This window comes from Mauremys reevesii, linkage group 3, assembly GCF_016161935.1.
Source record: "Mauremys reevesii isolate NIE-2019 linkage group 3, ASM1616193v1, whole genome shotgun sequence".
Taxonomy (NCBI): Eukaryota; Metazoa; Chordata; order Testudines; family Geoemydidae; genus Mauremys; species Mauremys reevesii.
The window spans coordinates 165,978,210-166,003,083 of NC_052625.1; the positions used below are offsets into that span (position 1 = coordinate 165,978,210).

At 41.7% G+C, this 24,874-nt stretch overlaps 1 long non-coding RNA gene across 2 annotated transcripts in view; it reads left to right on the top strand.

Annotated features, from left to right (window-relative positions):
- Window positions 1-15,110: 15,110 nt before the first annotated feature.
- The window catches only part of LOC120400127, a 45,816-nt gene continuing 36,052 nt past the window's right edge, over window positions 15,111-24,874 (top strand). For both annotated transcript variants that reach the window (XR_005595548.1, XR_005595547.1), the window contains exon 1: window positions 15,111-15,206. This is a non-coding gene — a long non-coding RNA (uncharacterized LOC120400127). The remainder of the gene's footprint in view (window positions 15,207-24,874) is intronic.

Genomic DNA, 24,874 nt, shown 5'->3' on the forward strand with positions numbered 1-24,874 from the left:
AATCCAAGTCACTTTTGTTGAACTTTTCAGGTTTAATTAGAAAAGAAAGCATTGGGACAAATTGCTGGAAATCTTGAAATCTGTCAGAAAATTCTGATTCCAGTTCTTGCATGTACTTTCCAATCTCATCAACACTGACAGTGCAACGTATCGATAGCTCTTTTATGTGTTGGAAGTAGTGGAAAGAAGAAGTTTGAATACCCTGGAAAAACTGCTAGTTTCACAACAAATGCTTTCCAGGCTTCATAAAGATCCAGAGGTTGAGTTCATTTAGTGCAGAGCAGTGATATGAGGACATGAGCACACACAGCCACATCATCACATCATCATCAGTTCAGTTTTTTTTTTTTTTTTTTTGCAAAAAAAGCCAAAAATTGCCAAAAAAAAAAAAAAACAAACCAAAAACACTGCACCAAGCCACGACTTGTGTGTGTGGGATATGTGATATGTCAATGTCCATCTCTTTCTCTTCTTGCTTGTTTTGTTTGTGAGTCAAAGCAGATCGAGCAACAAGGAAACACACAATCACACCACACAATTCATCAATTCATTATATTATTGAGAATTAAATTTTTTTTTTTTTTTTTTTTTGATGGATCAGTGAACAGTGAAATTTGACTCAGCGCCAATTTGATCTTCAAGTAACTAACTTTACAAATTTTTTTTTCCAACCATGGCAGGAGCACCATCTGTTGTCACAAAAATATTTTTCTGATGTCAAACTCTCGTTTTCAAAAATGGTTTACAAAACTTTCCAGTATATCTTCCCGCTTTGTTGTGCCATGCAGGGGTTTTAGGCAACAAAGTTCCTCTTGGATTTCATTGGAAGCACAATATCTTGCAACAATTGCCAAAAATGTAGAACGTTGTTTATATCCATGCTCTCATCAACTGCAACACAAAACACTGCTGTGTCTTTCAGTGCAGTCATCTGCTTTTCCTTAACGTTTTCTGCCATTTCACTTATGGCAGAAAACTCTCAACTGTTCTGGCAGAGATGGGCAGTTCTTTTATTCTAGATATGATTGTATCTTTATTTGGCAAATCATTGAACAAAATCTCCGAACTGCTGAGAAAAACTTTTTTTATGTTCCCCATCTGTAAATGGTTTTCCGTTTTTTGCAATGCACTGTGCAATCTTGTAACTTCCTTCTGTAGCTTGATTTTTACTTACATTTAAGCTTTTAAAAACACTGCTTTGCTTCTCATAGGCTGCTACTGCCTTTTTGATTGATTCAGTCTTGTCTGCTTCATCAAGAAAGGTTCTCGTGCTTTGTTTCAAAACGTCGAACACTTGACGTGTGACAAACAAACACTTTCATAACAGAAAGCACAAATAGCACAGTCCTTCTTTTCAATAAATCCAAATGCGTCTGTCCAAGCAGGCTGAAATGATCGGACATCTAGCTTCACTTTCTTAGGAGCTGCCATTTTGTCAAATGTTCCCTTCAACTCTCAGTGGGAAAAAAAATGGTGATAGAAGGCAGGCACAAGGTCAAACCCAGTGTGGTCTGAGATAAGCAATTTTAAGATGGGGGTGCTGAGCTGCACCCCCTCTTGCCTGGTGTGCAACCCTCACTGTCCCAGGCTGCAGACAGTGGGCCACAGCAGGGAGGCTACAGGGCTAGAGCAGAGCGCAGGGTGGTCTGCTAGGACTCCAGGCTGGAAAGCAGGCTGAGCAAGGCTGGAGAGCCAGACCCTGGCTACAGGAGGTCAGCAGCTGGAACCCAAGATTGGCAGCTGAGGTGAGTGGATCTGGCGGCTGGTAGGCCTGAGCAGGGCTGGAGGTCTGGACCCTGTCTGCAAGGGAGCCTCCAACTGGAAGCAAGGTAAGTTGAGCTGCACAGTGGGGACCCCTGCTGGCAAGGGGCCAGCAGCTGGAACCCCAGAGCAGTGACTGAGCGGCTCAGCCTGCTGCCACTCTGGGGTTTCTGCCCCCGGCTCCTGCCAGCTGGGGTCTCAGCCCGCTGCCAGCCTGGGGTTCCTTCCCACAGGTCAGCAGCGGGCGCTGAATGGGACCGGCGGTGGGACCCTGGCTGGCAGGAGCCAGCGGTGGAAACCCCAGAGCGGTGGAGGTCTGAGTGGCTCAGCCCGCCCCGTGTGCCATCAAAAATCGGCTCGCGTGCCACCTTTGGCACGTGTGCTGTAGGCTGCTGACCCCTGATCTGGACGATGGGATAGATTGCACCCTCAGCAAGTTCGCGGATGACACTAAGCTTGTGGGAGAGGTAGATATGTTGGAGGGTAGGGATAGGGTCCAGAGTGACCTAAAGAAATTGGAGGATTGGGACAAAAGAAATCTGATGAGGTTCAACACAGAGTCCTGCACTTTGGAAGGAAGAATTCCATGCACCACTACAGGCTGGGGACCAACTGGCTAAGCAGCAGTTCTGCAGAAAAGGACCTGGGGATTACAGTGAATGAGAAGCTGGATGAGTCAGTAGTGTGCCCTTGTTGCCAAGAAGGCTAATGACATATTGGGCTGCACTAGTAGGAGCATTCTGAGCAAATTGAGGGAAGTGATTATTCCTTTCTATTCAGCACTGGTGAGGCCACATCTGGAGTATTGCCTCCAGTTTTGGGCTCCCCACTACAGAAAGGATGTGGTCAAATTGGAAAGAGTCCAACGGAGGGCAACAAAAATGATCAGGCTGCTGGGGCACATAACTTACGAGGAGAGGCTGAGGGTATTGGGCTTGTTTAGTCTGCAGAAGAGAAGAATGAGGGGGGATTTGATAGCAGCCTTCAACTACCTGAAGAGGCATTCCAAAGAGGATGGAACTCAGCTGTTCTCAATGGTGGTAGATGACAGAATAAGGAGCAATTGTCTCAAGTTGTAGTGCAGGAGGTCTAGGTTGGATATTAGGAAACACTATTTCACTAGGAGGGTGGTGAAGCACTGGAATGGGTGGTGGAATCTCCATCCTTAGAGGTTTTTAAGGCCCAGCTTGACAAAGCCCTGGTTGGGATGATTTAGTTGGTGTTGGTCCTGCTTTGAGCAGGTGGTTGGACTAGATGACCTCCTGAGGTCTCTTCCAACCCTAATATGATTCTATGATTCTGTTTTTTTGGCCATCTTGTAAAGTGTTCTTAAAACAATTCTCAATTGTCATTCACATTTTTCTGATTAAATTCTTCCTGATTTGGCTCATAAATGTTTTCAGCTTTTAAAACTAGCCCTCTTAAAACACCAAGTAGATATATCACTGGTTCTGCCTTTATTCTGTTTGCATATTATAAATGTAATTAAGTCATGATAACTTGTACCTGTGTACCTCTTTGTTTTAAGAGGTCTAATATAGAATTATATTGGGTGATTTTTTCAGCAGAAACTGTTTGCATGGAAACCCAAATTTTCCTGAAAAATATGTAAAAGCGACTAAAATAATCTATTTATACATACAATGCCACTGAGTCCATAGCATAAACATGTTGCAAAAATATCCAAGGAGCTGTGCTTTAAAAAAAAATCAATATAAATAATCCACTGGCTAACTTAAAAAAACCCCGCAAAGTTCATTTTTTTAAAGCTACACACACACACACACACACACACACACACACGAAATCAGATAGGGGTGAAATTTACCATATGCTCTCTTTATAGGGATCTCCTCATTGAGAGAGTTGTCTATGCTGACAAACAAAGGTGTTTTCAGGTCTGATAAAGTAAGGTTCTGAGCACCTCCTACAAGGTTCTGAGTGCCTTAATTAGTGTTCAGCGCACCTGTCAGGATTGGGCCTCTAATGAGACTGAAAACTTTGTTTTGGCAAACTTAGTATTGATGGTGGGTTAAAATGTTTTGGTTTGGCTTTTGTTTTCTTTCTTTGCACCCTGCTCGTTTAATCAACTTACCCATCCACTCAGCCATAGGGAGACAAAATACCCCTAAATAACAGAGGGTCAGAATAAACTTTACTCACTGTTGTATGAAGTTAGATGGGATATATGAGCTAAAGGAGTTAACATAACCCAGTCATTGTCCAAATTAAACAGTGTTAAACAAGGTCCAGAGTTTGGCATACAGAGACATCAGCCATGGCAAACAAACTATTAAAATCCTTTTTAACTTTTTATTAATGATAGAGAAAAGAAAGAAAAACAGTTAAAACATTTGAAATGTAAAGTATTAAGTGAAAATTTTATTTTAACAGCATTTCTTGTTCCCTTTTCCTTTAACTAGAGAGAATTTTAGAAGGAAAAAAATAAAACCAGCCCTTGTTTGACAGTCCCTTAGATGGTATTGAATATGGTAACAACCGTTTCATTGGGTAAAAGAGCAAAAGTTAGTTGGGATGGGCTGGAACTACTGTTGTTGCTGCTGTTAAACTCTAAAACTGCCCTTCCTAAGGAAAAAGAGAAGAAATTAGTTGAGATTATATTAGATTAGGTGTTGCTGCTGCTTTTAAAGTCGGATCCTATTTTATCACAGGTAGTATTTGGGATTTAGCTGGAGCCAGCAGAAGTGGCAAAGGTGTCTGAGTCCTCACTCTGGCCTGGTCTGGTCAGGTCATCTCTTAAGGTTAGTACAAAGAAGATCCAGGGTCTCAGGAGATAGTGGGGGTGGCAGCCATGATGGTGAAGCATGAGTCAGTACCCTCTGTCCACTCTTCTCCTTCCTCCCCAGAATCTCTCTCTTTAAAGACACAAAAGGGGAATGATGGGTGGAATAAGCATCCTCTCATTATTTTGTCCACCAATTAGGCCTAATATCTGACACACCAATTTTGGTTCATTAAGTTCTTGTTCTACATCTTCTGCTTTTACCAAGCATGATCTTAATGTAATCCTTGAACCATATCAGAAGGCCCTTTATTTAGACTAATTTATTTCTTCTGTCTCCTTTTTGTATCTTTTTCATCAACATGTGTTATTATAGGGTTATTGTGACCTCTTGTGAACTTTCATATACTTTTGACAGGTGAGTTCACAATTAGATAAATTTTTAGGCCCCACTATTACAACAGAACCCAACTCATTGTCTGTCTCTATAGGAACTCATATTTTCTCATCATCTCCCTTACTTTATTTTACTCTTTATTAAATTTAAATTATTGACAGATTTACTTTGATTTGTCAGAAACCAAAACAAGATAAACATCCATGTTCTAATAATCAGCATCTCCTTGAAGATGCTTTTTGCCCATTAGAACTCCTTGTTTCACTTTAGTAGTTGTTGATACTTCCTGAATTTGGAGATATTTTACACTGGATTTGATTCCACTTGGTTAACTAATTTTATCTGATTTGCTGGTCTTAACACTAGTATCTTTTCAGAAAGCAGAAGAATCTTTAGTTTAAGATATAATATCTATTTGAAAGATGTATGGTTTTTCTATATATTGCTTGCGTTATTCCCTACTGTGAACATTAAGAGATTCTGCTGTATCCTAGTCTTCTGTATCATCTAGTTCAAAATCAAAGAAAAGGGAAAAGCAAGTCCTATTTATAGAGAACTCCAACAGCTTTCTTTTGGACACTGAATTTAGCTCAGTCTCTCTGAAGTCATTTAAAGGGCAAAGTGATATCCAAATTTGAGGAACAATACATCTTTATTGCCATCAACAGCAAACAAATGTCTAATCTTAAAAAAAAAAGTTCACTATATTTGGTTTAAGAAAGCAATATGTTACCTGTGCATATATTGTATGATATGTGATGGATAATTCATTTGCAACAATAGGAATGCTAGAAAATCTGCTTGAACGCATAATCGCCAAGCCAGGAAAAAATGAGTTCTCATCTGATACCTAAATTGCATAATGCTATTTAACATTTAACAGGAAAGGGGGACTCCTTTTGACAAGGAAAAGACAACAACATAGTGTCCCTGGGAAGGTCACTTATAAGGTCTGTCAGTTAAACCCACAAAGATATTGACACTGTAATTTACAATTCCAGCAAGTGTAATACCTCAGCACCTTGCAAATATATGCTGAAATGCCAAAAGAACAAAACCAATAACATAAAAATCTTGTCTTTTGTTCCAATAGAAGCTTCCAATCTAGTGTGATGCTCTGACTAGAAAAATATAATGCAAACTCAGGTGTGTGTATCGGTAGAGGAAACAAACAGGACTGTGGGTTTGCAGTCCTGCTAATGGTCTCACCCCTCACCTCCTTGAGTGCCCTATATTGGGAAAAATTAGAAACATTTTTCAACTATGTCAATCAAAAATGGGATCATTTAAATATATGATTAACTGTTTGCCTATATAAGAACATAAAACAATATGGGTAAAATTCTGACCAGCAATACTCAGGTCTTAAATATATACATTATAAATTCACCACATATGTATACCTCAGTGTTCACTGTACATTAACAAAATGCAATGTACATTTTAAAGAAAAATACAAACAAATCATAAGGACCTAGCACATTCAATAAATAGCCAGGATAATCTCAATCTAGATACCTCAATCTTTTGTGGTCAGGGACCAGACAAGCTAGGAACAGCTGCTGGCCTGCTCCCTGACTAACTGCACTGCTAGGCAAGCTGCATTGCCTTAGAACTCACAGAATGGCTACAGCTCCTGACTGGCTGCTGATTTAGTAGTCTTGGTTATAAACCCGCACTCCCCCGCTACCTCCAGCAGATTAGTGGCCAGTTTATATCCATTTGTTCTTGTGAAAGCATTGGCCCATAACTTAAATAACTCCTTTTTTCCCTGGTGTTTATCCCTCTGATGTATTTATATGGAGCAGTCATATTTCCCCTCAGTCTTCATTTGGTTAGGCTAAATAATCCAAGCTCCTTAAATCTCCTCTCATAAATTAGGTTCTCCATGCCTCTGATCATCCTAGCAGCCCTTCTCTGCACCTCTTCCAGTTTGAATTCATTTTCCTTAAACAAGGGAGACCAGAATTGCACACAGCATTCCAGGTGAGGTCTTACAAGTGCCTTGTATAATGATAACAAATTTCCCTAGCTCTACTGAAAATACCTTGCCTGATGCATCTGTTACCAGATTAGCCCATTACTTTGGGATATACTCATTTATTAGGGTTTGGGGGTGGTGTGTGCTGTAATTCTATCTATTCTGCTTGTGTCACTTGTGTTCTCATATGGAGCTCTACTTCTCCCTGCTGCAAGTTCATTCCCAATGGAGCTATCCTGCAGGACCTAAGATCCCCAGGACTGGGTTCTTCCAGCCCCAGAATCAGAGGAACACATACATACGTGACCAGATGTCCCAATTTTATAGGGATAGTTCCAATTTTGGGGTATTTTTCTTATATAGGCTCCTAATACCCCCCCACCCCCTGTCCTGATTTTTCACACTTGCTGTCTGGTGTCACACACATACGCTCTCTAACAGAGCGTATCTGAGAAGACTGGGTTAATCAGCACTCCCAAGCTGACCCCTTATATGTCCCTGGACTCAGTAGGCTGAGTTAAAGGGAAAGAGAACAAGAACTGTTGTTAAAATAAAAATCAGTAGCCTGTCACCCTCATAGGCCCTTGGATTCAGCAGTAGGAAAATAGTTTGTCCTATTTAACATAGCACTGCATGATTTTCTTTCATATTTTATTTATGAGGGCTGTGGATTAATTTAAGTTAATTCAAATGATTAACTCAAATAAATTAATCACACTGTTAACCAATACCAATTGAAATTTATTAAATATTTTTGGATGTTTTTCTGCATTTCCAAATATATCCATTTAAATTACAACACAGAATACAAAGTGTACAGTGCTCACTTTATATTATTTTTATTACAAATATTTGTACTGTAAAAATGATAACAAAAGAAAGAATATTTTTTCAGTTTACCTCATACAAGTACTGTTGTGCAATCTCTTTATCATGAAAGTGCACCTTACGAATGTAGAATTATGTATAAAATAACCCTGCATTCAAAAATAAAACAAAGTCTAATCAGTCCTATTTCTTGTTCAGCCAGTCGCTCAGAGAAAGTTTGTTTACATTTGCAGAAGATAATGCTGCCTGCTTCTTGTTTACAGTGTCACCTGAAACTGAGAACAAGCGTTTGCATGGCACTGTTATAGCCAGCATTGCAAAATATTTATATGCCAGATGCGCTAAAGATTCATATTTCTCTTGATGCTTCAACCACCATTCCAGAGGACATGCCTCCATGCTGACAGGTTCAGCTCCATAACAATCCAAAGCAGTGTGGACTGATGTATGTTCATTTTAATCGTATTTGTAATAAAATATATATATATAAAATTAGCATTGTATACTTTATATTGTGTTGTAATTGAAATCAATATATTTGACAATGCAGAAAAAATTCAAAAATTTTTAAATAAATGGTATTCTATTATTGTTTTGCAGTGCAATTAATCAAGTACTTAATCATGATTAATATTTTAATCGCTTGACAGCCCATATATATATAATCAATAAAGATATACATTTTACATACACACACACATATCTATCTATCTATCTATCTATCTATCTATCTATCTATCTATCAACACGCTGAAGACAAGTGCACACTGTCCTGAACACTTAAATGTCTGGCTGACCTGCAGAAATGGAGTGACTATTTATAGGAAGACAATGTAAATCAATGGCATTTACCCTACAAGGCTGGAAAACCCTTGCAGGGAAGGCAGATTTCAATGTGACCCAGGACTATACAAAAAAAGAAAACATATAGCACTGCAATAGTAAGAGCATCATGGTTTTTTGATGACATTTCATTTGTTGGTGAGGAGGACAGAATTGCTGACAGGGAGCCCTGCTCAGTGTTCTGTGACCATCATATAATAAATTGACTCCTGGTTAGACGGCAAAATATATCTGTTTTTATATAGCTTGACATCCTTCAGCTAGGTTCACATCATGTAGGTTTCTTCTATGCAGCAAATGCAAATTGTTTTCTAATACATTCCTTGACAAAAGGCCTTGGTATTTTAAACATTTGTTTAACTATGGGGCAGAAGAGGAAGTAACAACAGGCCTTTGGGAGCGATCACACAAGAAAACAAATTTTGAAATTTACAGATGTGATTCAGAGCAAAGTTTTACTGTTTCTGTTACTACAGACAGCTGTGATGAAAATGGGTAAGTTCTATGACCCTGGACAATATCCCATTTTCTCATGGATTTGTGCCACAAAATATTGTGACATATATGGCAATTTCCTGTCATATTGTTGGGAGACCTTACTGAATTAAGTTTAAATATCTCTGAGGTTCATTATATTAAATGAATGGTATATGTGTTACTATGGGCCAGGATTGAATATAACTTCTCAAGGACGGAGATGTGACAGATGTGAGACATGGGTTTTCAAAGGACTATATTGCACAATGTGCCAGACAAGAATGGACTTTTGGAACAAAAGTGTTAAGTGGTTTTCCTGGAGACTATCTAGTGAGAGGTTAATGCAAATTTCTCACCTCTGATTATGCAAAAACCCAGTCTTTTGAAACTATTCCCTTAGGAGTTGGCTGACCACCTGTTATATGAGGCCAAGATCAAAGGCTCAAGCTATAGAAAGGAACAAATTCTTCATGGATGTTCTGATTCTGAATCTGAGATGATTATGAACTCATAACCACTGGGAAAATTCAGTTGTGAGTTTTGAAGGACTGACACATACGAGAGCCAGATGTTGGTGCTGGGGTGGCTTCTGGTAAGCTTTTTTTGCATGTGTGTGGGTTCTTTTATTATTTTGAATATATTTCCTCTGTAATGTTTCCACCTTAAGAATAAATGTGCTTGCTTATGAAGAGCTGTGTGGTAACTTATAACTACAGGCCATTACATTGTTCCAAGCCTCTGGAGAGAAAGCAAAGTGCAAATGGAGGATTTGGGTACTGTTCAGCTCTGAAATTCATGCCCAATGTAACTACAGAACTTAAAATAATAAATAATCCAAACAAAGTTTCTTAATATTAGGTCTGTGATCTGGCAGAGTTTTGTGCCCAGTGTGTCTCACTTTTACAAAAATTCTTCAGTTATATATTTGTTCATATATGTGTGTTTGCACAATCAGCACTACAAGTTGTAAATGATGGATGAAATGCAAAATCCTTGACCACTGAATGGAAAGAATATTATTCTGCACCCACTGTTACATTGCTATCTGGTATATTATTAACCAAAGAAAAAAGCCAGAAAGGTCAGCTAAGCCCAAAAGTTTTAGATAAAGCAACAGTAGAGTTCTAATTACTGTCCTAATAATTTCTATTAATTTGTTTGTTCGAGAAGGTTTTTAAGTCCGAGCAACATGTGTCTAATTGACGGTAGCCTCAAATCATTCTTTGTTTAATTTTTTCAATTGTGAAATGGGATAATAGTATTTTTTCAGCTTCACAATCTTATTCTGAGGGCTAATTAGTTACTGTTTCCACAGGACTTTAAAAACAAAAGGCTCTGTATGAGTACTAAGTATTATTAATAGAATAGTACATACAGAGCACTTTATTTTCAAAGATCTTTACAAACATTATCTAATTAAGTCAAGCACCTGCCACAGAATAACTAAAATCCCAAATGACACAAAGGCTCTCACACAGTGAAAGCTAGTTAAATAGCATGTACCAGTACACTCCAAAATATGGCAATATTCAACGGTATATGGAGGCTGAATAGGAAAGAGGCAGACAATTTTCACCCACCCACCTCAGGAGACTTGAGGAATTAGTGCTAACACTAACGGCTGCATCAATACATCACATTTTAACAATTGGAACTCCTTCTTTCTAGCACAATGAATTTAAGCTGAGAATTCAAAATTACCAAAGAGACTGTGGAATCTGTCATGTTAGCATGAGTGTTGTCTTTGTTACCAGTATGGACTAGAGTCCCTAGGAGAGTGCAACAAAGTTAAATGCAGAATACAGTGAAATAGAGAGTTAGTTGTACTATAATAGAATGGAAGATACCTGTTTTTATACCAAAATCAACTAAATATGAAAAATGTATTTGAATCTATTTTGGTCTGAAAGAGTCAGCTTGAATAATTTCCTCACGCCACATTCACTGGGTACATTTGCAATAATACTGTATGACGTTAAGTAACAAGAAGTGAGTTGACGAGGATATTAGTTCAACCAAGTGTCACATCCAAGGTGCAAGTGAAATCTCAGGGAGACAGGTGTAAAAGGAATGAGCTATGAATTGAAACTGCATTTTCATGAATCTGATGCAGATATAGACATTTGATGTGACTTAAGCCCTGATTCAGAAGACCCAGTTGAAACTCTTTTAAAGCTTTAACTCATCTCCACATCCAGAAAATAGCAAGAGTCTTAAACTGAATATCAACAGCATTGCACATCTAGACCAATAGTATTTTTCTTCCCTTGCTAATATCCATTGTTTCCTACAGAAATGTGGAGTCCATACATAAAAAATATTGAGTGACAATGTATTTTGTCAGTTATTCAAATGAAATAGGAATATCTAACCAATAGGACTCCAATAACTGTTTGAACATGGCCTGTGAAGCTTCTAAACATGAAAAGGAAATTACAGGGTTAGAAACAGACATAAGAAGAAATGTTTTTTTGAAAGCACCATTTTTCAGACCACTTTGAGTTACTTACAAAATTGCAGGCTTGTAATGTGCACTTCTAGCATGTTAGAAGCCATTCTGTTCCAGAATGAACTAGCTAAATGATAACAGAAAATATTCATATTCAGGTTGATTTGTTATAATATTTACATAGGATTTGCTTCAAGTTACTATTCCATCTCCTTCTTTCACTGTTATGCTTTGTGTTTTCATTGTTTTCCCTTGTTATAATTTTTGTACAAGAAAACAAATGGTTTTCCATTACCCCTGGCTTAATTGACATAATACTAATATCTTGCAGCGCTCATGGGGAATTTTTTATTATTATTATTATTATTTTGTCAGAAATGCCAATTTATCTAAATTGAAACTTTCATGGAAACATTGGTTTTGATGAAAACTTCATAGGGAAGATTTCTCAGGTCCAGGATGGAATTTCTTCTCAAAACCAAAGAGGTAGATAGACACCTCAGGAAAACAAAGGCACTCACCTAACATGGGGGACACCTAATGGAGTGCACACACCTCTCGTGAGTGCCCCGTTGGCCAAGTGCACACACCTGCACACTCTCTCTCTGACTGTTTCCAGGGAGGAAACCCTGGAGCACTACTCTATCCCAGAGCAGGGACAAAGTTTTTGCCCTCTTGGGGCTTTCTGGCTACAGCTTTCCAGCTGGTTCACTATGGTTCAGTTCCCCCTCTGGGGTGCTTCAATGTCCACTTCCCCCCAGTGGCTAATTGGAGCAGGGGGGACCCAAGCCTACCCACTACCCAAGGTCCCAGCCCAGGGGCCCTGTAGATCACCAACATCTGCTGTGTTCCTTTAAGTATATTGCGTCTCTCATTTCCTGGGCCACTTCACTGCAGCTCCACACCATCTTCATCCTTACCTCAAGGCCTTGTCCTAATGGAGTCCCAGCAACCAACTCAGGGCTCCTTCTCACTTTCCCCAACTTCTGGCAGCATTACCTGTCTGGGGTTCTGTAGCTCCATCAGCCAGCCACACCCCTACAGCTCCAGCAAGGAACTGAACTTCCTCTGGTACTGCAGCTCTTCTTATAGTAGGCTGATGGACCCTGATTGGTTGTGTCCCACACAGCCACTCTAGGTAGCTTGGAGGAACCTCTCCACTGCCCTTTTATGGGGCGAAGTATGACAAGGCCACAAGGCCTCCAACAAGGGGGCCTCAGAGGGTCTGGTATACCCCATCACAGGGACCCAGGTTCAAGTTATGCTTTGGTTGATTCAGAGCAGGAACTCGAGCCTAGCTCTCAGGTTAGTATCCTAGCCTATGGGACATAGTCTCTCAATCTCTCTTGTTGGAGCTGCTCCACTTTGTACACATAATTAAATATTCACTGAGCCAGTGAAAGAGACACTGACACTACAGCACAGTGTTGGACACAACGACTTTGAATGTAGGAGACCTAGATATGAGTTCTTTCTCTAAATCAGTGTTTCTCAACCTGGGGGATTGCGAGACATGTTTAGGTGGGTGACAGGATCTGTGCAGCAGGGCTTGTGCTCTAGGGTTGCCACCAGTCTTGCTGGAACAATTTCTATAGTGAGCGTGCTAAGAACCTTTGAACCTAACTGTGAACCCTGTATATGATGGCAACCACTTCAAGCCAGGGGATGCGGTAGCACCTCCAGCACTCTTAGTTCCAGCAACTATGGTTGCCATCTTACTAATGGCTGGTAACCAGATCCCTAAGGCCTCACCCTATCACTAGAAAAATTCTCCAGTCTCCATTTGTTTTTTTCTGATCTTTATTATGAATAAGCAAATGTTATTCCACCCTGAGATGGATGATGCAGACCCTGAGCATGCCCAGTGAAAACCTAGGATTTCTAAAATGGTGCTCTGGCAAAGAGCCGTGTGTGTGCGCGCATACCAGCAGATTCACAGTTCTGAGGCAAATAACCGTGAGCATGTGTAAGATTGGTGGCTACTGAGCATGTGCAATAAGGGTGACAGAGAGATCAGTTAACTGAGTAGCCAGCTTGTCAGAGCCCCCTCATGCTGGTCACAACTTGTTTTACAAGTCAAAGCTGTCAATCATAGCTCTGAGGTAATGGTTGATACTGAGCATGTGTGAATGGGATCATTGCTTAAGGGCATAGAAGAAAGTCCCAATAAGACAGTATAAAAGGCCAACTGTCAGCAGGCAGTTTCTTAGTCTGAGTCAGAGAGAAAGATAGAGCTGATCGGAAGAAGACGGATGAATTGGAAGCCAGCAAGGGGAACCAACAAGAAGAACCACTGAAAGAACTGTGGAAGAGAGAGATCAGAGGGGATGATCAAAAGGACAAAAGAACTGCTGAAAAGACAGTTTAGAATTCTGAAGAAAATACCTAAAGTGTCTGTAACATCAGCAGTGCCACAGCATTGGCAACACTAAAACAAAATAACTAAGGGCTAAAGGGACAGAGCAAAAAGAAGCTGCAAGGAGTGTGCTGCAAATGGAACTGTGACAGGAGAAGAGAAGCTGAGCAGCAGCAGTGATTTAAAGGGATACCCAACAGATTTATAAAGTAAGATTGCCAGGTTTAATATAATTATAGTGTAGTATAGTTTAGCATAGTATTTGATATGTACAGTAACCAGACAGCAAATGTAAAAAATCGGGACGGGTAATAGGAGCTTATATAAGAAAAAGACCCCAAAATTGGGACTGTTCCTATAAAATCGGGACATCTGGTCACCCTATTTATATGTGTATGCTTGAAGTGTGCATGTGTGTTTTAATTGTATCTTACTTATGTACAACTTAAAAGCAAATTGGAGATCTGCTGCCAGAGATTTGTTGCATGCTGGCCACTTGTAAAAAACTGCTTCACTGAGAATCATTTAAACTATTGCTGTTGTATTTCAATGTTCTTTAACTTGCAATAAGGGATTGTGTCAGAGATTTTGTGCCCTTTTTAGGATTTTTAGATTATATTGTATTAGGGATTCTTAGTTACTTTAATAAAAGATACTTTGTTTTGGAAAGAATACTGCCTGTATCAATTAGTTTATCAGAAGGTTATATCCATGTCCTTTAGTGTTTCCTTAACAACCCCAGAAACTTTTACCTCGGGACGAACAGACTAAGGGGCAATAGGTAGGTTATTATAGCAGTGTCCCAAAATCCATTTTTGGGGTAACAGCCCCCTGCTCCACCTCTTCCCCCCAAGGCCCCACCCCACCACTCACTCCTATCTCCCCTTCCCCCATAGGGTTGACACCTCTGAGGTACATCTGCCCACACATCCTAGTGGTAATAAGCACAATTTGCACACATGGGGGATTTTCATATACAGACACTCATTTGAACTTCTCTGTTTACATACACACACGCACAGACAGAGGCTCCCTGTTTTGCACTTACAGCTGGGATGAAAAGGAGGATTTATATATACATGGATGACCACATGGGGGGAACTCCCCTTATTTGCACTACTACCTAAGAAAGAAACAGGTGCTCCTCCGCTTGCAACACACCCTCCTGAGAGAGGCACGAAGGTGAGCACCCCTCCACCGATTTTGCACATCCGTCCAGTTCCTGTGTTCCGCCAAACGTCAGGCAGAGAAACATTCTGAACATTCCCCAGTTGGGCGGTTGGGAGTGGGCAGGCTAGGGAGGGCTGCAGGCTGTGATTGGCCAGGTGTGAAGGTGATTGACTGGGCTATATCCCCCTCCTCTTGTCAGTGGTGAGTGTTTGCAGGTTAAGTGTCTCTCCGTGGATTAAATTCAAATCAGCAATGAGAGGTTTCCACAGATCAAAAAAACTGGACATCAGGGCTTGCCACACAAGCCAAGCCCAGGTGAAAACTGGGCAGGTGGCAACCCTATCAGGTTCAGGCAGCTTGAGCCCCAGCCCAGGCAGGGGAAGGGGAAGGGGCTTGTGCTTGGTCCCAGGTGGCTTCAGCCCCAGGTGGCAGGACTTGGGCTCAGTCTCAGCCCTGGATGGCTTCAGCCCTGGCCCATGGTGGGGGGACTCTGCCCTGGCCCTGGGTGGCTTTAGCTTTGGCCCTATGTGGGGGGGCTTGGGCTCGGCCTCAGCCTTGGTTATAGATGGCTGCAGCCCTGGACTTGGGCAGCTTTATCCCTGGCCCCAGGTGGCAGGGCTCAAGTGGCTTCAGCCCCAGCCCTGGGCAGAGGGGTTTGGGCAGCTTCAGCCCCCTACCTTTTCAAGTCTTTGTGTGGGGAGGGGGGTCTCAATTTTTTTTTTAAGTCCAGAGGGTGTTGTCAGCACAAAAAGGCTGAGAGACTGCTTTAAATCATGCAGAACAGGGACTCAATCCTGTGTGTCCCACGTGCCAGGTGAGTACCACAACTCCTGGGAAACTGGCTATTCTGACCTGAGTCTCTTTTTTTTCACATTTTTTGAAACATCGAGTTTACAAACTCTAAGACCTCAAAAATTTCCACTAAACAGAACTTGTTTTCTGGCTAGTCTAAATCACTTGCACTTCTATAGTGCCTTCTTTCTGAAGCACTGAACAAACATGAATACATTAAGTATCGCAACATTCATTTGAGGTAGGGGAGTGTGATGGGGCAAGGCCAGATGGCTTTAGGAAAGTAGTGAGAAACAGGTATGTTAGCCCCAGGCTAAACAAATCCCTGTTACCATGGTAACCAAATGGCAGTTGCTCCAGGTTAATCAAGACACCCGGGGCCAATTAAGATCCTTCCAGAAAGCAGTGGAGACAGCTAGGCTGACAGGGACACCTGAAGCAAATCAGGTGCTGGCTGAAACTAGTTAAAAACCTCCCAGTTAGTGAGATGGGTGTGCATGTCAGGAACTGTGGGAGGAAGTTGTGCTGTTGGAGAGACTGAGTAATACACAGCATATCAGGTACAAGGAAGGAGGCCCTGAGGTAAGGGTGAAGTGGACCTTGAAGAAGTGGGGGCTGCTGTGGGGAAGTAGCCAGGGAATTCTGTGTCCTGTTTCTAAAAGATCAACTACCATAGCTGATACTATTAGGGTCACTGGGCTGGAGCCCAGAGTAAAGGGTGGGCCTGGGCTTCCCACTGATTAATCATTGAGACTCTGAGACTGTGCAAGGGAGGATAGCTTCTCCTCACCTCCCTTGCTGGCTTATGATGAAAATGGCTCAGTAGGCTGTGATCCCTGCCTCTAGAGAGAGAAGGGCTATGTGAAGGGTCACAGTGAGCCTCTCAGGCTAGTGAAATCTGCCAGGAAACACAGGACCCATGGAGACAAGGACAGAGCTTTGTCACAAGAGATACAGAGGGGTTAATGACATGGCCAAACACATAGAGCTATTAATAGAACTCAGATCTCTTAATATGCAGCTCATGCTTTAACCTCTTGACCATTTTTCTTCTGTGGAGACCACCTACACTATACTGTTTAGCAGAATTATGGAAAAGTAGAAAATATTTTTTTAAAAAATCTGTGTCACTTTGAAAATGTTATTTTTATTTATTTAATTTTTTATGTGAAAATGTTATGCCAATTTTTTTACTTGAATTTCATTTTCCAAATATTTTATTTTTTGTTTTTAAATTTTTCTTTTATGGGGGTGTACCTATGTGGATAACTTTCATCCTGCCCCACTGAAGTCAATAGTGCTATTTGCATCTTTATCATTAATTACATGCATAAATCTTTGCAGGGCAGGGTCCATAAGACCTAAAATTGCCTTCTCTTTTTCACAAACTAAAGCTATATAATGGCCCTAGAATCTTTGGCATCTCCCAGGAGTTTAGTTTTAGTTTCCCTTTTTGCACCAGTCAGATTTTTTTTTTTTAGTAACTAAAGGAACTTCTGAAAACTGTCAAGAATATCAGCAGAACAAAAAAAGTTAATCCCAGTCCTTGATCTTTGCATCAGACTTCTAAAATCCTACTCTACAGTAGTGGCTTTTACATACAATTTAATCAAAGGCTTCTGGAACATCACTTTCTGGCAGACACAGTTTGCAGATTCCATAAATCAATAGCTTAATATTTATTTAAAAAAAAACAACAAACAAATCCATTCTCTTCTCAAAAAATATAGAAATCAATTACAATAAAAAATACCCAATAAATCTGTTCGGGTTTTTCAAAATGCAAATGGCTTCTCAGTATAATTCCCCTTCCATCCAAATAAACAAGTTGCTATTGGTGCTTAATGATAGCCTTAACAAATTACGCTTAACACTTGAAAAAAAATTGTGCATTGCAATCTCACAATAATGCACAATATCAGCAATGAATAATAGTGCTTCCAATGAATTATGTGTATTTACAGATGGAAAACTAGCAAACTCCATACATACAAGTACAGATTGAAAAGATTCTGGCTTCATTCCACTGAAAATCAGATTTAAGAAAGACAAAAAACTAAAAAGCATGAGTTTAATTTATTCCAGATGTAGCTAGTTAAAAATAAATAAACTTGAGGGTTCTTCAGATCCCCATGGAGCTCTAAGCTGAACTGGAAGAGGCATTTGTCACCAAAGTTCAACAACCTACATGCTGTGGAACATAAAGGAGGGTGGCTAAACTTCAGAGGAAAAGGTTGGTTAGTTCCACAGCACTGTGAATGGGAGATGGATGTGAAAGTAAAACCTGAGTTGGATACATTCAGGCCAGAGGACAAACATGATATTTTTCCCTTTCAAGTTCAGTCAGTGGTGCCTCAATAATACATGGCAAACGACTGGGCCTCAAAGAGGAACATGACATTCCTCAGCTGCCTTCTCCTCCTCTCACCAGCATTGTGCAGGCCACTGAGACATTTCAAATTTAAATGTTTGTTTTCAACAACTACATCTGTAACAAATTAAGCTCCAGTTGTAGCTGTTTAAACAGACACTTGTATCACAGTGTGGTATCCACACAGAGAGAGCGATGGTGAGATGGGCTCCAAAGACCCAGACAGACCTTAATTTAAATCAGCATACAGAAGTGCAGATATATTTATTTGCAGGCTTGCATATATATGATAACCACACCTTGGTTATCTGTTAAAAATGTAGTGGAAAACCATGGACTGAAATTTTGAAAACACTTACAGTCTAACTTTGCTATTTCAAAATCATATTTCTTCATATATACAAGTTTATCTCTATCAAGATCTATGCCCATGTCAAGCTGGAGGTTTCTGAAATAACTAGTATTTGTTACACAGTCAAAAAAAATCAATAAATAATGAAAGGAAAGAAAATAATTTTAAGGCCCTGATTCAGCAATGCACTTAAGCACATGCTTAACTTTAAGTGCTTCAGGAATCCCATTGAAGTAAGTGCTTTGTGGAATTGAGTCTGTGAGTGGAACACTTTATTCATCACACTGGCCTGGTCTACACTACAAACTTAGGTCGATGTGAGCCATGTTATGTCTACACTACCGAGTCTCTTTTGCTGACCTAAGTGGCCTGTAAAGTTGACTTCTGTACTCCATCTCTGTGAGAGGTGTAGCACTTGATTTGACATCCATGGGTCAACATGGGGATAGTGTAGACATTGTGTGGTGTAATTTGAATGAATTGGCCTCCAGGAGGTGTCACACAATGCTCTGCTGTGACTGCTCTGGAGACCCTTTTCAACTCTACTGCACATCAGCCAGGTATACAGGAAACAGCTGCTCCCCTGTTAAAGACCTGGGAACTTTTGAATTTTCACTTCCTGTTTGATCAGCATGGAGAGCTCGCCAGCACAACTTATCATGGAGACTTAAGGCCACAAACATGCTCCAGCATGGAGTACACAGGAGGTGGTGGATCTTATTGCTGTGTGGGGAGAAGAGTCTGTGCAGGCAGAGCGCCGATCTAGCAGAAATGCTGACATCTATGCCAAGATTGCATGGGGGGGAAGGGCAACACCAGGGCCACGCAACAGTGCCACATGAAAATAAGAGCTTCGAAAAGCATACCAGAAGACAAAGGAGGTGAACAGTCATTCTGGTTCTGCCCCACAGACATGCTGCTTTGATGAAGAGCTGCATGTGATTCTCGGTGGCAATCCCACCACTATCCCAAAACGCTCTGTGGATGCCTCCCAGCTGCGGGCGACCTCGAGCAACAATAAGGAGGACATTATTGACAAGGAAGAGGAGGGGAATGGAGACAGGCAAGTGGAAGATCCATTCTCCCCGACAGCAAAGTACTGTTTTTAACCCTGGAGCCCATCTCTTCATAGGACCAGTTGGTGCTGGAGCGTGATGCTAGGGAACCTCTGGTTAGTACACATTTATAATCAAACTGTAGGGGTTACATGCTATTATTTATGTTTAATCTGAACAAAAATGTAGGTGTAGTGGGTATCGGTGGCCACTCCATCTACATAGAGGGTGCTTTCTGAAAGACTGTTTATGTGCACTGGGATGGCCCAGGAATCCTCCATGGAGATTTCCAGGAAGCTCTCATGGAGGTACTCTGCAGTCCTTTGCAGAAGGTTTCTGGGAAGAGCTGCCATTCCAGTATTAACTCTGCTGGCATCATTGCAGCGCATTGCAGCATAAGGACCAGGTCTGTACCTAGACGCTTGCAGCATCTGCTCCCTTGCCACCACTGTTACTCTCAGCAATGTGATATCGCATAGTGTCACCTAGGGGAAAGGGGGAAGTTTTCAATGCTAGCCCTTGAATTACAAACAATTCAACAAGTAATCCACCCCATTTGGTGAAATCTGGGTGTCATAAGCATGCTTTCCCAAACATGCCCTGGTTGTGGTTGGAAGGGATCACCGTATATTGCAAGCAGCATTGGGGGGGAAAAAAAGGAGGGGGGGCTTCCTGTTTGTCTCCTTTCAGCAGTTGTGATTATGTCGTGGCTTTCAGTGAAGTGTATTGAGGGGTATTTTTTTTTTTAATAAACAGAAACAATGTATGCACTGACAATGCTACCCTTATGCTTTGCATTCCTTGCAACTGAAACCTTGTCCGTCAGCATATCCTCCACACTGGGACAGAGACTTTCCCAGATTAGACGGCGGAAAAATAAGACTCAGGCAGACATGTTCAATGAGTTAACGTGAGCCTCTGAATGTGACAAGACTGAGCTCAGAACATGACAAATTACACTGTCCAAGAACCTAGTCATCTCAAGACTGTAAAGCCTATGGGCCCAGGGCCCAGGATCCTGTCCTTATGACTGTCTCTAAAGTATTTAGCGGCAAAGAGTTCTGTGGCACCTTATAGACTAACAGACGTATCGGACCATGAGCTTTCGTGGGTGAATATCCACTTTGTTGGATGCATGTAGTGGAAATTGCCAGAGGCAGGTATAAATATGCAAGTTTCTTCACTCATAGGTCATGTTTTCTAGACCTTTTATCATTTTTTCTTGCTCTTCTCTGGACTCCCTCCAATTTGTCCACATCTTTTTTATACGGGGGTGCCCAGAACTGGACACAGTACTCCAGTGGAAGCCTCACCAGTGCCAAGTAGAATGGGACATTTACCTCCCATGTCTGTCTTACATGTGTTAATATATCCTAGAATGATATTCCCCTCTTTTGCAACTTTGCATTTTATTTGTGATTGGCTGCAGTTAAGGACATGACTGGGACATGGGCCTAACCATAAGAGCCATGGTGATAGTCAGGCCTGGAGGTTTGATAGGAGCTGAGCTGGAGTCAAGGATCAGGACCATGGGACATCCAGGGTCACTGTAGAGCCATGGGTCAGAGTCAGGGATCAGAATCCTGTTGTGTATTTGGTTGTCATGGTTTTTGTTCCTATGGCAACTGAGTTAGATTATTAGGGGATAGCCCAGCCGGTTTCGGCTGGTTGGGTGAGCTCTGTGTCTGTAAATAAAATGGTAGTTTTGTTAGCTGTCTGCTGTCTGGCCTCAAGTGATTTCTTCCTAAACCGGCTGCCCCCAAGGATATAACAAGTGGCGATGAGGGTGGGATTCCGGTGCTGCTCCAGTAACAGAAGGCAGTAGAAGTCAAGGTAAAGAACAAACAAACAAAGAAGCTGCTTGTTTGCACTGACTGTGAAAGTGAAACGAAAAATCATGGCTACTCTGACCAGGCCACTGGAACCTTTTGATGAGAATATAGAGCAGTGGCATGTGTATACTGAGCGTTTTGAGCTTTTTGTTATTGCAAATGACATTACAGAAGCGAAGAAGGTGCCAATATTCTTATGTACGGGCTAAAACCTACTCCCTGCTATGCAGCTTACTACACCCTGTTAAGCCAGCGACTAAATCTTACAGTGACATTGTGGAAATCCTGGGGTCCCATTTTTCCCCAAAACCACTGGTAATTGCTGAAAGATATAGGTTCCACAAAAGAGACCAAAAGGAAGATGAAACAGTTGTACAATTTGTAGCAATTTTAAAAAAGCTAGCAGAACACTGTGAATTTAAGGAGATGTTAAATGATGCCCTGTGTGACAGGTTAGTGTGTGGCCTCTACAGTGAAGCTATACAGAAGTGCCTACTGACAGAGGCTCAGCTTACCTTACAGAAGGCTGTTGATATTGCTGTCTCCATGGAACTGGCTACAAGGGAGGCGCAATACATCGGTGCATCCCCTAGGGTGCAAAAAGTGTCACAAGAACCGACCCACAAAACTGTGAAGAGTCAAGAATGTTACTGCTGTGGTAAGCCGGGTCACCAGGCATCAGAATGCTGGTGTAAGGACCTGGTGTGCTGACACTGTGGCAAAAGGGGACACATTGAGTGTGCCTGTAAACAAAAGAAAAAGAGGCCTGTGGTCTGGCCGACAAAAAGAGGAACCCTGCATACCCTAGAGCAGACCCAGGATGATCAAAGTGACACCTCATCGCAAGAGGAAGTGCCACTGCATGTTTTGTCTTTGGCAATGGGCTCACATGAATACTGGGTAACCCCGTTGTTGGATGGCAAACCTATACGCATGGAACTGGACACCAGTGCAGCCGTCTCGCTGGTCTCCGAGACTGTGTATAAAGAAAAGCTACAGAATCTTCCGCTTAAGGCAACAAAAACTGTTCTGAAGACGTATACGGGAGAAGCTGTGCCCATGTTGGGCACTATTGATGTTAAGGTGGAGCTCAATGGACAGGCTGCTAAATTGCCACTGTTTGTAACTACCCAGCCTTAATGGGTAGGTCTTGGCTTGGGAAGATTCAACTGAACTGGGCAGAAGTGCACCGGATGACTAAAGAAGAAACCAGTCTAACCCCTATACTAAGGAAACATGCTGCTGTTTTTGGAGATGATTTGGGAAGTATGAAGGGAATCACTGTGACATTGAACATTAAACCTGACAGTCCACCAAAATATCTGAAAGCCTGAACTGTGCCATATGCCATCAGGCTGAAAGTCGAAGCGGACCTGGAGCGCCTGGTCACCAATGGAGTCCTAATACCAGTTACCCATAGCTCATGGGCCACTCCTATCGTTCCAATAGTGAAGAAAGATGGCTCTCTCCAGATTTGCGGTGATTTTAAAGTCACTGTCAACCCAGTGTTGTGTGCAGAGCAATACCCGCTTCCCCGCATCGATGACCTCTTTGCAGGCCTGGCTGGGGGACAAAAGTTCAGTAAGATTGATCTGAGTCAAGCATATTTACAGATGCACATCGATGAAAAGTCCCAAGAGCTGTTGACTATTGTGACTCATAAGGGGCTTTATCGATACTGTCGCCTACCCTTCGGAATAACGTCTGCTCCAGAGGGCTATGGACCAGATCTTGTGTGGCTTGTCAGGAGTTCAGTGCTATCTGGATGATATCCTGGTCACTGGAAGAAATGAAGAGGATCACTTAAAGAATTTAGAGGCTACCCTACAAAGACTGGAAGAGTATGGCCTACGAGTTCGCAAAGAAAAGTGTGAATTCTTCAAGCCCTCTGTTGAATATTTGGGACACATCATTGATTCTGCAGGTCTTCATAAGGCCCCTGCAAAAGTTAAAGCTATTGTGGAGGCTCCCCCACCTCGAAATGTAAGCCAGCTGTGCTCGTTTCTAGGACTACTGAACTATTATGGAAAGTTCATCTCACAGTTAGCCACACTGCTAAAACCACTTCATGAGCTGCTTGGGCAGAACAAGGCCTGGAAGTGGACTGAAGCCTGTGATGTTGCATTTAACAAAGCTAAGGATGCATTGCTAAATTCTGAAGTTCTAACGCACTTTGATCCATCCTTACCCCTACAATTGGCCTGCGATGCATCCCCTTATGGAGTGGGAGCAGTCGTGTCACACATTATGCCTTCGGGAGAAGAGAGACTTATTGCTTTTGCTTCACGCACTCTAAGCAAAGCAGAAACTAACTATGCCCAAATCGAACGTGAGGCATTAGGAATTGTTTTTGGAATTCGGAAGTTTCATCAGTACCTGTTTGGGCGAAAGTTTACTCTTCTCACAGACCATCGACCTCTGATGTCAATTTTTGGACCGTACACAGGCATCCCCCCATTAGTTGCTAGTCTTATGCAACGTTGGGCATTGTTACTTTCAGCACACACATATGAAATCAAATATCGGGAAATCCACTCTGCATGGCAATGCAGATGGCCTCTCAAGGTTGCCTTTGCCGGTCAAACATCAAGATAGTGCCCAAAAGGAAATCTTCTACTTTGAACAGGTAGAGAATACACCCATGACTGCTACTCAGATAAAGAAGGCAACTCAGTATTGTCCCAAGTTATGGACCTGGTGATGCATGGAAAATCTCGACAAATCTCTCCGGTCTCACCCGACCTTGTTACCTACATGTCCAGGAGGATGGAGTTATCGGTCCAATCTGGTTGTTTGTTGTGGGGGAGACGTGTCATTATTCCACCACCACTGAGATCACAGATGTTAGAACAGCTACATTCCGGTCACTGTGGAATAGTGCGCATGAAGGAAATTGCACGAAGCTATTTTTGGTGGCCTGGATTGGACAGTGCTATTAAAGAGAAGGCAAAAGCTTGTATGTCATGTCAGGGTGTGAGGAATGCACCCCAGTGGGCACCCCTACACCCATGGGACTGGCCTGAAAACCTGTGGCAACGTATTCACATTTACTTCGCTGGCTCCCTTGAAGGAAGCATGTTCTTGGTGGCAGTAGATGCCCATTCTAAATGGCCAGAAGTCTCTATAATGCAGTCCACTACTGCAGAAAGTACTATCCAAAAACTACGAGGACTCTTTAGTCGTTTTGGTCTGCCAGAACAACTTGTGAGTGACAATGGACCGCAATTCGTATATCAGGAGTTTCAAAATTTTATGAAGACAAATGGGATACACCACATCACGTCAGCACCATATCATCCATCCACCAACGGATTAGCTGAAAGATTTGTGCAGACAATGAAACACGCTTTGAAATCAGCAAGGGGACAACACTCCATTCAAAAGCATCTGAATACCTTCTTACTTTCCTACAGAAACACACCTCATGCTATGACCAAGGCATCTCCGGCCTTTCTAATGATGGGATG